The following is an 11806-nucleotide window of genomic DNA, read 5'->3' on the forward strand; positions in this document are numbered from 1 at the left end:
CAGACTTCAGAGCAGAACTTCACTAAACCTTTGTAACCTTTTCTTTATGTCCCCTTATGGACTAGTCCATCCTGTCAGTTTGTCATAAATGCATATTTATAAGCCCGCAAATGGACACAGTGTCACTGGCCTGTCCCCACTGGATTGGTGTTCAGGCAGTCCTGGTCAGGAGGAAGAAGAATGCAGGCTTGGTGGGGTGGGGGGTGTGGCCTCGAAAAGAATGGGCCCAGGAGGGGAGCTCGTGACTCACTTCAGTTGGCACCATGAGCTCTCTGAACCCAGACTTCACTGAGCCTCTGACTTCTGGAGCAATCCTTGATGTAGGGTAAAAGTGAAGATACCTCCTTTTCATCTGGAAGCAGTGAACAGCCGAAGACGCAACCATCTACTCATTTTTTTCATGTATTTGCTCATTATACAAATATTAGTGGAGTGCCCATCAGATACCTTTTCCTGTCTCGCCATGGAGGTTTCAAATCAAACAAGGTCACACTCACAGACAGTAAATCAGTGGTAGCAGAATAGTTTCAAGTTTATATGTTCTCAACTGAGTTGAGTGGGAACAGAAAGGCAAGGTCTCTAAAATAATCATAATGGGGCCTCTCTCTTGAGCTTCCAGGTGAGTAGGCGTCAGCTCAGTGAAGAAAGGTATGGAAGGGGGCATTCCAGACGGGTTATGGTGCTGTGAACTTGACACTCTAGGAATCTCACAAGGTCAGGTGTAGCTGGATTGCAGACCACTTGCAGGAGAGTGAAGGGAGATGACAGGAGCAGGGAGGCAGAGGCTTGATCTTATAGAGCAATGGTTCTCAACCTGTGGGTCGCAACCATTGGAAAACATATAGCATATCAGATATTTACATTATGATTCATAACAGTAGCAAAATTACTACTTGAAATTACTACTTCAGTTATGAAGTAGCAACAAAAATAATTTTATGGTTGGGGGTCATCACAACATGAGGAACTGTATTAAAGGGTCACGGCATTAGGAAGGTTGAGAACCACTGTTGTAGAGCCTTATGAGCCAAGCCAAAGAGGCTAATCTTTATCCTGAAAAGCTATGGGTACTCCTCATGTATTTGAGGGATAGTATTAGGTAGAGGTTTGTGAGTGGGTGATTGCATGAAGGTATGGAAGTTAGTAAGTTGAGTAGGTGGGTGAGCAGAGGAAAACTCCCACATAATGCCCAGGTGGATAGCTTGGGCAAGTGAGTTGGTGGTTCCTGTCATTGCAGTCGCGGAATACGTGTTTATTTTCTCACATAGCATGTGCAGTATCGCCAGTCCTCTGCTCTGTCTTAAAGCAAAAGTATATCTTTTGTTCTGTGTACTATGTAGCAGGAACCAACTGTCACAGGAATTATGGAGGAAGCTTGGAAGTGAGTCTGTAGGCCCCATATTACACACACACACTATGGGTAAATGGAAATTTACCGGATGGTGTAGCATAAAGTGTAGCATAGCAGATTTGCTGGGTTAAAATCTACTTCATTGTTCTCTGACCTGGGTAGGTTATTTCATGTTATACTTCAGTTCTGCCATCTGTAAACGGGGTGATAATGAAATTTACAGAAGAGTTTGTTTCCAAGACAGGTTGTAAGAACCTTTTGTAACACATAAAGTCAGCCATGAATCCGTTTTTGGTCTTAAGAGTCAAATAAACATGAAGATTTTCTATCCCAGAGATGTTGACTTTAAGAAGCATCTACGCCCTAACTGTTTTGGCTCAATGAATAGAGCGTTGGCCTGCGGACTCGAGGGTCCCAGGTTCGATTCTGGTCAAGAGCCTGTACCTTGGTTGCAGGCACATCCCCAGTAGGGAGTGTGCAGGAGGCAACTGATCGATGTTTCTCTCTCATCGATGTTTCTAACTCTCTATCCCTCTCCCTTCCTCTCTGTAAAAAATCAATAAAATATATATATATATATATATTTTTTTAAAAAAAGCATATAGATGGAGAGGTCCAGGAGGTAGCCAAGAGTTGAGAGAGCACAGCAGGCTTCAGATCAGGAGGAGATTTGGAGGTCATCCGAATGTGTTGTCTACTGATGAAGCCTTTGGTTTGAGCTCACCCAAGGCCAGGTCAGAGTGTTGTGACCTGGGGAGCCGAGGACATAGAAGAGGAGGAGCCAGAGGTAGGAAGAAAACAGGGAGAAAGGATGTCATGAAAATAGCAAGAAGAGGATAACTTTAAGAAGGAGAGAGTAATCAAGTATTAAATATGGCAAAGAAATGAAGTGAATGTGTCCTTTGAATTTGTTGGTACAACCTGGGGGCTTTGTCAGAGTTCTTCAGTCAAGAAGTAGGGATGAAGCCCTGCAGCAGGTTGAGGAAAAGGGATTTCACATGGAGACTGCTTTCAGGAATCTGGAAAACAGTAATTGGGCCTTTGGCCTTTTTGTCTGCTCTGCCTGTCTTCATCTGAGACGATGGAGAGCATTGCGTTAGGTTTCACAGAGCCACCAGAGCTAGTGCTGTGATTGCTAAAAGCCTGGCAAATCCATCATTCCTTGGAACCTGTTAGATAAACCCTGAGTCCCAATCCCCAAACCATAATAAACACGTAACTAAATTAGTGGTTTTGCTTTCTGTACTTATTGAGCATCTATGAACATCAATTTCTAAACAAGATAACACTGTATTCAAACCAACATTTCAACCTTAGGGTGATACCTATATTTTCAAAATGAACTCACAAGCCAAGTAGGCAATTAGCATTAGCTATCTAACTGACCGGACAGGAGAAAACCGTATTGGCTGAACCGAGCTCAGGCTAATCATGAGCTACTCGTTTACGGGTGGCATCACCCTATCCTTGAAAAGAAACACAAGCCTATGGACTTCCAGGTGACTAGCTTCAATTCAGGAGCCAGGAGGTTTGCAGGCATATCAAACGTGTTGCATTTTTATTGTATTCTGTTTGCCTAGTTGTACAAGTCTCATTCCTAAAATTAGCATTTTATTACAACTTAGCTTTGAATATAGATTAATCAAACCTAAATGAAGATCTCTTATACATAGAAATAAAAAGCCATTTTGGATTTAGTGAGTTTTAGGCATAGCCAGTTTTTACTCTGGGTGCTGTGGAATGTTCAGTTTTAATATTTATAAATCTGGCAGGTGCTATCAGTGAGTCATATGCAATGTATTTGAACTACCTGACAAAAGAGGCACTGATGCCATTGCGTCGTGCAGGCATTGGCACCTGGTAGCCACTAATTCCCCAGGGTTTGCTCTTGGACAAAATCACCAACTGTTGTTTTTGCAAATGAACCTATCTTTACAGTGTTTACTTCCCCCCTCCCACCCCCAATGGTAAAACAGAGGAGGTTATAGTTTTTAAAAAGGAAAAGGCAGTTGAAAGTGTAAGTGATCCATAATTTCTTTGCTCCTAGAGAGAGCTAATTCCTTTTCACAGTGCGTATGTGTGAACACATACACTCACACACACGCACTCACACCTCAATTTATGTAGGCTGGGACTGTCAACTCTATATTTATCTTGCTTCTCCCCCCCCCCACCCCCCCCCACACACACACTTAACAGTACATTGTAGATAAATTTCCTTGTCATTACCTCATCCTTTTTCAACAGCTGTTGAATGGATGCTTGATGGTTTACTTAACCTCTACTAATGGTTATTTAGTTTATTCCTCAGTTTTCATAGTTATAGATATACCTACAAATATACTTGTGTTTACATTTTTGTACATTAAATTCATTGTTTCTCCAGGGCAAGTATTTTCTAAAATTAGAGTAGGTGTGTCACTGAGCTAGACTCCCACTAGCAGTTTATGAGTGTCCCTGTTCCCCATGCTCTTGTCAGCACTCAAGATTATACAGTTTAAAAAAATCTGCCAATCTGGTGAGGAAAGAGTATTTCCCTCTTCTTTTAAAATTGTGGGGAAAGAGCATTTTTAATTGTTGTGTTTTTTTTATTGCTAGTGAGGTTGAAATACACATACACATACACACCCACATTGCCTCTCTCTGAATTGCCAGTTTGTGTCCTTCGTCTGTTTTCCTATTCAGATGTTTATTATCTTTTCTCTCTTACAAATTTGTTAAGGTTATTAATCCCATACAAATGCTGCATGTTTCCCCCACTTTTTCATTAGTATTTAGGGTTAATAAAACAAGGGGGAGAAGGGCAAGACAAAATCTACAAAGGGAATGCATGCAGGCCATATCTGGAATTTTCTTTTTTGGACAAAGCAGTATTTTTTAGAGTTTGAATTAATTGTGAATACTTAAGCCATTTGGAAACGTTGGAAGCCCTAACATTGTGCCTGCTTTCCCTCACGGCTCCTGTGGCTAGTAGGGGCTGCCACCCTCAGATAGGGAGGAGCACTCCAGGTCGCCAGCATCTTTTATGTTGAGGTCGTTGGTACCTGGTCTCCCTACTCGTCTGTTACCCGCCTGACCTCTGAGGTGGGTAGAGGAAGTGGTTATGAAGAATATATACTTTAATAGATAATCTTCTCACCCCGCCCTCTTTTATGAGGAAACAGAATCCTAGAGATTAAAGTCATTTGCCATAGGTAATTACACTCAAGAGTCATGAAGTACCATCCACGCGTGGAGCTAAATATAACTGCATTAGTCTCAAGGACTTCTCCGATGTTCGACATCCCAGGTACTATTTTTTGAACATGTAAATTTGTGTGGGGCAGTAGGAGGGAATTTTGCTATGGCAACTGATAAGTTTGTGTGTATATGTATGTGTGTGTGTTTTTAAGATGCTCCAGTCCTCGTGAGGATTACATTCCAAGGACATGTTAGCCCCATGTTTATTTAACTCATGCATCAAAATAGTTCAGCTAGCATTAGAGCCAGTGGGAATCTAGACCTGTTCCGTTCAGTGTGGTAGCCAGTACTACTGGGCTGTTGGGCATTTGAAATGTGCCTGTTCTAAGTGGAGATGTGCTTCTGATATAAAATAACATACTGGATTTTGAAGATGTAAGAAAAAAGGTAAACTAATAAGTCAGAGAGTTGAGGATAGAGATGAATTCTTTTGATTCTGACTAACCTTTCTATAAAGTAAATATTAAATGAAAACTTAGCAAGTTCTGTTCATAAATGCTTCAAAGATGGTTTTCTGAAAGATAAGGGTTTTGTTAGTATTTACAAGTACACTTTTTATTTGATGCTACAGAGAAATGCCTTCTATCTCTACTTATCTTATGAACCTAGGTTTTGCAAAGGCTTAGCTGGAGTAAAGCATATGGAACAGAACCTTAACTGTAGTGCATTTGTTATGTAAAAGGAGCTTGAAGATTTTGTAAAATGCTTTCATGGCAAGTTCCCAGTAGATTTGAATGTGGCAGAATGAACCAGAAGACCTTACCTTAGCTTTCCGGCCAGATAATAACTACTCTTAGAAATCTCTGTCAAAGCTTCAGACGTTTGGGAAAACCAGTATTTTTGAAGAAGTAAGAGTCCTCCTGGGATTTCACAGAGACAGTTATTCAGAAAAATGAACCCAGAATTTTCCACTTAAATCGGCAGGTGAAAGTAACGGTGAAGACAGGCAGTAGTGCTTTCTGTTTTTTCCTCCCCAAGCCTCTGTTCTCTGCTCAACTTGAAGATTAGTCCCTGTTGCTGTAGCTCATAGATTCATTAGTATATATTGTGGACATACATTTTCAAGGTACTATTACAGTTAGTATAAGAAAGTCAAAAGTACAGGAATGTGTATATAAATGGCATATAGGGTAAAAAATTCGTAGTTTTCCAGAGAAGCCTGAATGAAGAGCTATGCAGGTTGACTGAAGGGGCTGTTTGGGTTTGCAGATCAGAAGACCTCCCTGCCACAGTGGCAGGAAAGCTCCCTGTGCAGGGCGCTGGGGAGGGTTTGAACATATGGGGAGAGAGGAAAGAACCTGTAGAAAACAATGGGATGGATATCAGAAAGAGCAATTCCTGCACCGTAGCTTTGTGTGGAGTTCCCAGCAGACCCAGAAAGATTTGTCAAAAGCAAATTGCAGACGGTCTTCCATTCGTGTTAGAACCTTAGTTTAGACTTCGCTCTGCAGCGCATCTGCACTGGGGATTTGAGTTTGGGAGGAGCACTGTTCTTCGGTAATTTTATTTGTCAGGAGTAGGTAAGATGGATGAAAGGGTGCCAGATCAGATGAAGTACCCTGTGAGGAACTATTACACTGCTCCAGGCAATTCTTAATGGAGAAACTGAACTGCACATCTCTAGCTTTCAGAGCAGAATTGTATTTTATTTGAAAGCATAACTAGGAGTGAAATACAATGTATGAAAATCTATAAAAAGAATATTAGCTAACATTGATAGAATGAGTGTCTACTCTGTGCCCAGCTTTATTTGAGAACTTTGCCATTTATTACCTGAATTAGTTCTTACTATGATGTAGATGAGGACTTGAGACCTAGACAGTTGGAGTCTCTCACCCAAATCATGCCGTCAATGACTGGCCAGAACCGATTCTCTGTCAGTGTGAATTCACATCACATTGCTTTACAAGAATTCATGATTGGAAACTTTCAAATAATAACTCCCACCAATGTTCTTGACACAGGACTCATTTTAAAAACATTTATTTTTGTACAAAATGTTTCTGAGGTTGCAGCTATGATATAAAGCTAAGTGAACAACAGGTCAAACCAAATTGTATAAAACAATCATGTTTCAAAATGAGGTGAAATTGACAAGGTTTTCTAAAGTTGCTGCGAGGTAGTAATTCCTTAAGTAGAGTCACATAAATGAGTCAGGCATAAAGATTCTAATAGAAAAACAACTGTCAGCTTTAAAGAAAACCCACTGAAATTTGGCCTGAAGAAATCAATGAGTCTTTACTATTAAAAGCCAGTGCTTCCAGTGGTCTGGATCAAATGCTTTTTTAAAAGGGCACATTTGCAACTCACTGAATCAATTTCTGGAGTAGAGTGTGCTCAAGATTGAGATGCACGATGTGAACCCCTTGTGTCTGGAAACGGAGATTGTGCTTTTCAGATGAGGTTAGAACTTCTGTGCTTACTTGACTGATTTCCCACTGCTCGTCACAGCACACTGCGGAAGGTAAAAACACTCTGCACCCTCTATGAGGACTTAATGCAAAGTAGGTAACAGGCATGTTTCCATGAAGAGTTTGGACATAGAATTAGACCTGTGATTAGCTGAAAGAAATAGCTACCTAATTACAAATTTGTGAAACCAATTCTCACATTGGCCAACAGAGGGAGACACAGGCTATGGAATGTGAGTAAAGTAGTTAGAAATGTTCACTGACATTGTATAGTCTAAGGATGGGAAACTGAAGCATGAAAACAGTGGTTTGAGGGGGGGGGGGGGGTTTGTTTGTTTGTGTTTGGTTTTTTTGCTTGACCAAAATTCTGATACATAAAGTTATAACCCATATACTTAACAGCTATGGTCTTATCCAAACCCCAGGTATGAATGTTATGATGTTGTCAAAAGTGAAAGCAGGTTGAATTAATGCCAGTAATTAATTCCTGTCAATTTGTATAATAATATCAAGAATTCTATGAATATGAGTAGAATTTAAGCTTTAAAAAAAAGAAAAGACTCCTTAAAACTTTACAGCTTGCACATAAAGAACCAGTTGCTAGTTTTCACTTTGATTGGGCTATGTGATAAATCATTTAGACCCAAATGTAGTCTTAAGAATGGCCAAATATTAAGTTTTTATTTCTCACAGCTACATGCCAAAAAAACCTGGAAATTAAAATGGCTAATGCTATTTCATCCTTATCTTTGCTTCTTCCCAGCTCAAATGTTAGATGTTTACTTGGAAATACATTTCTATATGTGTTCAAGTGCAAAAAGCAGTCAGAAAGATGAGTGGACATGTAAATTAAAAAAATTCATATAAGTTATTCCTTATTCATCTAGGACAATAGGAACTGGGGATTCTGAAACATTGAGTATCTAATTAACTCAGAGTTATACTCAATTTACTGCTTTTTAAAAGAACAAGAAAAATGTGTTTAACAGTAAATTATAATAACTATAATTTTTTGATTCTGAAAGCTATTTGGATGATCATTTATATTATTTCTCAGAAAAATTGATTTATTTTACTTTCTAGTGGTTTGATTATGAATAAATGAAAGTAAATGATACTTGACTTTACATGGGTGACTATGTCTTTTTCTCTACATATATTTCAATAAATGTTGAAGCTCTTTGAAATCAAGATCTCTTTCATTCAATTCCTACATACTCCTTGATTTCTGTTTATTTAATGACTTTTAAACAAGTTTAATTTTGACTTCATTTTAAAAATTCAAATTTTAATTTTTGGTGAAAACATATTCAGTGACATGGAGCCTAAAGGAAATGGAGAACAGAATCCTCAACCTCCTTCTCTCTGTAGGTTTCCAGGCCCTGTAACCTCAAGGGTTCATTTTCCATATCATAAGCTAGGCACAGTGGCAGCTGAGTTCAACAACGATGCATGTTTACTAAGCAAAGAAAACAGAGATAGCTAGAAGCCCATAAAGAAAAAGAGTAGATAGCTAGATAGTGTGACTGAAGGTCACAAATAACTTCCAAATCCAATGGGTAGTTTTATCCATTCCCTCCTCACCACCCCCCATAATTACTAACCTAAAAAAGACAACTTTGTGTTTTTTCCATTGATTTTTCACTGCCTAGAATCAAGCACAAGTACTAATGAGTAATGAAATAGCCCAAAGCAGACAACGGGGTGGAATAAAATGAATTTGATTAATCAATCTGTCCTGAATAATCAGAGGCTATAATACCTGTGATACATCTAAACAGTGGGGAGATTTTTCATTAAAACAGGACTTAATTTGGGACCAGTGTGTCTTGGAAAGGTCCTTAATTACCTCTCGACCATCCTCTGTAATCACCTATGTTTTACCAAAACTTACAATCAAGCTGAAATACAAAATGAAAAGTTGTCTTCTTAAAACTCTCTCTTTCAAGGACAATGCACCATCCTTAGTTTTTGTCTGCCTCCCTGTCCATTCCTATTTTAGTCCCCTCTCCGACCTACTTACCTTTCATTGTGGGCTCCCAAGACTCCTTTCTCTCATTTTTCTGTTATACTCACATGAGACTAATTCCATCTATTGGTTTCACTTGTTCCTTTGTGCTGACAAATCCTTATCTCTAGCTCTAAGACCTCACCCAGGCTGTAAGCCTCTTATTCTACCTCTGTTTTTGAGGTTCAGGACTCCAAACCTGAAAGTACTCTCTGGTACTGCCTTCCTAGTCTCTTCCACCTGATTTCTGTAGTCTGGGCCCTTGGTTCCAGCAGCCATCCCTGACCTGTGTCATCTTCCTCATGCAGCCTGGGCTGCTGAGTGGCCTCCAGACTGGTGTTCCCGTCTTCACTCCCCTCCACCTCTAGTCTGTTCATCATACTGAAGCCACAGTGATGATGTCAAAATGTAAATCTCAGGCCATGTCAGACCTTCCTCAGAACCAGAGGAGAGCCACACCCAGCCTCCTCTCATGCCCCCTTTGAACTGGCCAGCCCCGGCTCTGCTCTGTCATCCCTCCTCTCACACTCCAGTCCGCATCATTGCAGTAGATTGGCAGTTGATCTTTTTATTGAATACCCTTTCTGAATTTATTCTTTGTCTGTTAGTTCAAGTTCATATTTCTCGGTCTGGTATTAAAACATGTACCTAATGTTTTTTACCTTATCTTCAGTTACTCACCATGCCATTACTTAGCTTCAGTAATGTCCATTTCTTCACTGTCCTGTTCCTCACATTCATTCTTGCCCACCCTCCCGTACATCTGCACACCCATCGTAATACTCGGCACTTTCTCACTTCCGGGCCTCTTTCCTCCATTCCATTCTCCACACCTGAAATAAAGTACCCTTTCTGTTCAATTCAAAATTGACTTGTTTTTCTTCTGTACTTGGATCTACTTTTAAAACCTATATTGGTTTCTCTTTTTTATATTTTTACTGTATGAATTACCTGTGTTTTATAATTTACTTGCTTTTGGTTTATTCTTACTAGCCAGTTGTTTCTAATATGCTTGTCAGTTCTCAAGATACTTTAAGGCCCTCAAGGGTGGAATAGGGTCTCATGTATGGCTCCTGGCAAACATCATTTACTGTGGAGCCAAGCAGATAGTCACTGTGGTTTCCTTGATTTGGAATTTTATGAATGTTACCTACACTTTTTTTCCTCAAAGCCTCTGTCTTTGAATATTTAAGCCTTGTCTCTTTTCCTCCTAGAAATCCATTTATTAAACAACATTCAACTTTGTGAACCTGAAGAATTTTGACCGTTTCAAGTCTTAATGCCACACCACTACTCCTGCGAATTTACGACTGGTAACAATGACCAGAAGCCTGAAGTGTTAAAATGCCAACAACAAACCCTACCTTAACAGCTCTGGTCTACTCTGTTCCCTCACATTTTAATATATTGTTTTGTTTTATAACCACTCCTAAGTAATCTTGGTTCTTTCTTCCTTTTTTATTTTAATTAGGGAGTTTTGTTTTGTTTCCTGTTTACTTTGTGTACAACTACCTGCTTTTTATGACTCAAATGATCCAATGATAGTGAACAAAGCCAGCCTGGCTGGTGAGGTGCTGTTCACTGGAACAGGTGCTGTTGTGCGGAAAGAAAACGCTGTGACTAACTTAGGTAGTGTCTTTCCTCCTTCCCGTTCCCACTGAACTCCCACCAATTACAGCAGATATTTACAGTTTTCAAATTGCAGTAAATACACTGTATGAGAAATATTAGTACAGATTAAAAGCATTTCTTACATCTCAAAAACTTTCTAATGTTTTAGAAATTCATTGGGAATATCTTTTATGGGATCCCTTTTGACTTTCCAGTCCTGTGACTTTTTACTGTTAGTAGAAAGTCAGAGACTCCAGACTGGAGAATTATGCAGCAGCTCACTGACCACGTGCTGTGTGCGGAGACCCCGCCGCACCGCAGTGCCAATGCCTCTCAGACACGCTCTTCGGCAGCATTCCAGAAACAGGAGGGAGGAGCAAGAGGCAACGGTGTCTTCCCTCCTACTGAAGTATTCAGGCAGCTTAAAACCTTATTAGTGCTTTCTTTCTTAACATGTCCAAATTTCAGTACTTTCCATTATTTGGACATTTGTGTAGAACACTTGCTTTGTATTAAACCTCCTTGTGTACATGTGAAACTGACCTTTTGTTATTGAGCAGGTCTGTCTCTCTCAGATAGTGGGATTCACACAGGTTTGAGGGCACAGGGGAGAGGAGTGGGCAGGGCTGTGGTGGTGTTTGGATGGGCATCAGAAAACTAGACTGTTTGAAGCTGACACCAGAGATCTGATAGGGACTTATTAACTGTATGGAACATTTTCCCTTTGCTTTTGACCTGATGTATAGTTATGATGCCAGATTAGATTTATAGCAGCTTCAAGTTGTATTAAATGATATTTTGCTTTCTGTAATACTGTTATAAAATAAAGTTGGTTTATTCTCTAGCCTTGTCATTTCTTTTTTTATAAAGGTTTAAAAAAATAAAATCAAGGGATATCTCCAGTCAGAAGTCCTGTTATTTTATGGGATGTAGCATTTTTAGAGTCTGTTATTCAGATCTTGGATAATTTGATGCTGCCATTATCACTGATTTCAAGTGGCCAAGGCAATGTTAAAAGTTTGTGAACCTAATGTTTACAATGCCAGACTCCTCCTGCCTGGTTACATAATCCACCCCAGCTTTGACTAAATCGAGCCGAGCCTTAGAAATATTCTGGAATCAAATGTGGTTCTGTAAATATTTTCCATCGGAAAGCTTATATATATAACATTCGTATTTAAAGCA

General features: G+C 39.7%; 1 protein-coding gene across 3 annotated transcripts in view; it reads left to right on the top strand.

Annotated features, from left to right (window-relative positions):
• Positions 1 to 11465, top strand: part of EPB41L2 (erythrocyte membrane protein band 4.1 like 2) — a 188022-nt gene extending 176557 nt beyond the window's left edge. For all 3 annotated transcript variants that reach the window (XM_081094579.1, XM_081094580.1, XM_081094581.1), the window contains one exon: positions 10225 to 11465. The gene's annotated coding sequence lies outside the window, so the exon portion shown is untranslated. The remainder of the gene's footprint in view (positions 1 to 10224) is intronic.
• The last annotated feature ends 341 nt before the right edge of the window (positions 11466 to 11806 follow it).

Source organism: Myotis nattereri, assembly GCF_964212035.1.
Source record: "Myotis nattereri genome assembly, chromosome: 6".
In the NCBI taxonomy this organism is placed as follows: domain Eukaryota; kingdom Metazoa; phylum Chordata; class Mammalia; order Chiroptera; family Vespertilionidae; genus Myotis; species Myotis nattereri.